Raw genomic sequence first — 3,710 nt, 5'->3', positions numbered from 1 at the left:
ATTTTGGCCCTATCAAGGCTACTTTATCTACTTCAAACCAACCAACTAGAGATCTACATCTACGCCCATATAATGCCTCATAAGGGGCCATGTGAATGCTGGAATGGTAGATATTATTGTAGGCGAAGTCAATAAGAGGAAGGTGATCATCCCAACTAACCTTGAAGTTGATCACACAGGCTCTCAACATGTCCTCTAAGGTATGAATGGTACGCTCTGCTTGACCATCCGTTTGTGGATGAAATGTTGTGCTAAGATTAACCTGAGTACCCAGACCTTTCTAAATGACTTCCAGAAATGAGAGGTAAACTGAGAACCTCTATCTGATATGATAGACAAAGGAACCCCATGCAACCTGACTATATCATTAATGTAAAGATTGGCGTAGTCCTCCGCCGAATTTGTACTCTTGACTGCCAAAAAGCGAGAAGACTTAGTGACTCTGTCAACTATCACCCAAATGGAGCCATACTGTCTGTAAGTACGAAGTAATCCTGTAATGAAATCCATGTTTATCACTTCCCACTTCCAAGTAAGAATGTCTATCTCTTGTGTCATACCCACTGGTTTCTGATGCTCTACCTTCACTTACTGAAAATTGGGGCACTTAGCCACAAAATGTGCTATATCCCTCTTCTTACCATTCCACCAAAAAACTTCCCGCAGCTCATGCTACATCTTCGTGGAACCTGGATAAATAGAATACCTAGAGTTATGGGCTTCTGCAAGAATATGCTCTCTCAACTCGCCCACATTAGGAACACTTAATCAACCCTGGTAGCGAAGCACACCATCTCCCCCTTGGGAGAAAAACTCAACTATCTGTTGATGGACTGCACCCTTGAGTTCAAGCAATATTGGATCACTGTATTGCTTTACTTAACCTCTGCTACAAATGAAGATTCTGCCCCATTCTGAACTGTTACACCTCCATCTGATATGCTCATAAGACTAACTCCTAATCGAGCAAGCCTGTGAACATCCTTTGCTAGTTCATTTCTTTCTTCCTCAACATGTGCTACACTACCCATAGATAGTCTACTAAGAGCATTTGCCACTACATTGGCTTTACCCGGATGGTAATGCACACTCATGTCATAATCCTTGAGGAACTCAAGCCATCTTCTCTAGCGAAGATTTAACTCTTTCTGGGTGAACACATATTGAAGGCTCTTCTGGTCTGTGAACACATCTACGTGAACCCCATATAAGTAGTGTTTCCAAATTTTGAGTGCAAACACCACTGCTGCGAGCTCGAGGTTATGAGTCAGATAGTTCTTCTCATGCACCTTAAGCTGTCTGGAAGCATAAACTATAATCTTACCTCGCTGTATCAACACACAACCTAGGCCAACTTTGGATGCGTCACAAAAAAATCACATAACCGTCTGAACCCTCTGGTAGAGTCAAAACAGGAGTTGTAGTCAACCTAGTCTTCAGTTCAACGAAGCTTTTCTCACAATCATCTAACCACTGAAACTTAACATTTTTCTGAGTCAACCTAGTCAATGGAGAGGCTATGGATGAAAATCCTTCCACGAACCTTCTGTAATAACCTGCTAGACCCAAGAAACTTCTGATATCTGTAGGAGAGGTAGGTCTGGGATATTGTTTCACTGCTGCTATCTTTTGAGAATCCACTTGGATCCCTTCGCTAGACACAATGTGACCAAGGAAAGCAACAGATTAGAACCAAAACTCACATTTGCTAAACTTAGCAAATAACTGGCGATCCTTGAGAGTTTGCAGAACAACCCTCAAATGACTAGCATGTTTTTCCTTATTCGTAGAATAAATGAGGACATCATCAATAAAGATGATAACGAACAAGTCCAAATACAGCTTGAACATTATGTTCATCAAATCCATGAAAGCTGCAGGACGATTGGTTAGTCCAAATGACATAACAACAAATCCATAATGACCATACCGAGTTCTGAAGGATATCTTCGAAATGTCACTATCTCTGACTTTAAGCTAATGATAACCCGATATGAGGTCTATCTTTAAGAAATGACAAGCATCCTGAAGTTGGTTAAGCAAGTCATGAATCCTAGGGGATAGGATACTTATTCTTGATTGTGACTTCGTTCAACTGTCGATAGTCAATGCACATTCTGAGAGAACCATATTACTTCTTTACGAACAACACTGGTGCACCCCATGGTGAGATACTAGGTCTGCAAAAGCCCTTATCTAGGAGGTCTTTCAACTACTCCTTCAATTCCTTAAGCTCAGCTGGAGCCATTCTGGAAGGAGTAATAGAGATAGGCTGGGTATCTGGAAGGAGATCAATTCCAAAGTCAATTTCCCTATCGGGAGGAACTCCGAGAAGATCTTTTGGAAGCACTTCTGGGAACTCATTAACCACAGGAACTAACTCAAGAGTTGGGGTTTTGGAGCTTGAATCCTTAACCCGAACTAGATGATAGAGATAACCCTTAGAGATAATCTTTCTGGCCTTATGGTAAGAAATCGAATCGACCCATAGGCGCTAAGCTACTACCCTTCCATTCTAAGATTGGTTCGTCTGGAAACTGAAAATGAACAATCCTAGTTCTAAAATCGACTAAGGCATAACAGGAATGTAACCAATCCATGCCTAGAATAATATCAAAGTCTACCATTTCTAACACTACATGATCTGTTGAGGTGACTTTCTGGGAGACTATGACAGGGCAGTTTCTGTATATCCGTCTAGCTATAATTGGGTCACCGACTAAAGCAATGACTAAGAAGAGTTCTGAAAGAGTTTCTTGTCGGACACCTAAGATTACTGCTATATTGGGAGTTACAAAGGTAAGAGTGCCCCCCGAATCTTTCCACTGAGTGTACCATATGTGAGCCACATCCTTAAGATGGTAGGATGCCAACTCAACCCTACCATTACCAGTCACTTGCATCACTCCAAAGATTTTCTTAACCTCATCAGTGAAGTTCTGTGGGTTATCACTAACTTGTGACCCTAAAACTCAGGTACATTCATCATTACAAATTGCCGAACCTTAGCTGCCACTGATCCACCATTTCTATTACTAGGAATTGGAACTTGCTGATTGTTCTTGTTGTCATACTCTGCGCCAAAAGTTGAATGGCATTCTGAAACTCTGCGTTTGAAACCTCATGGTCTGGGACTAGAGGAATTGCATTAGCATTGCGTGCATTAGCATTCCATCCGTAAGTTCTACGAGGAGGCATGATCTTAAGCGCATAATGATGGATTAGAAAGGAGATCATACCAAAGCACGATAACATTATCAAGAAAGTGAAGTTTTCCTAAAACACATCATAACCTCCCTCTCATTAGATGTGGTGCACTTCACACCCATCAAAAGGACTCTACTTAGTGCATCTTTTCAAACATTCTAGGACTCTTAAACCTAGTCCTCTGATACCAAGTTTGTCACACCCCGAGCTACCCCCAAGACGTGGACACAACAACGCGGACACGGGACCTAGGATCACAAGTGACCCCAAGCTAACCCTGCTGGCATAATCCTGAGCATACTAAAGATAAACTGAGAAATAGAACTGATGCGGAAACTAATCATACGAGAATCTGAAATGATGGGGAATACCCATATACAAACTGAATATATAAAATCTTAGAGTTTAATACAAACGAAACATCAAACTCAAATACTAAGCTGAATCTAACTATATCTAAAATAATCCTCTTAACTGACTAGAAATGTTGGGACATGCCCCAA

The sequence above is a fragment of the Solanum tuberosum genome, unplaced genomic scaffold (assembly GCF_000226075.1).
Source record: "Solanum tuberosum cultivar DM 1-3 516 R44 unplaced genomic scaffold, SolTub_3.0 scf00179, whole genome shotgun sequence".
In the NCBI taxonomy this organism is placed as follows: domain Eukaryota; kingdom Viridiplantae; phylum Streptophyta; class Magnoliopsida; order Solanales; family Solanaceae; genus Solanum; species Solanum tuberosum.
The sequence above is the reverse complement of the archived record's forward strand: the minus strand, read 5'-3'. Positions refer to the sequence as shown.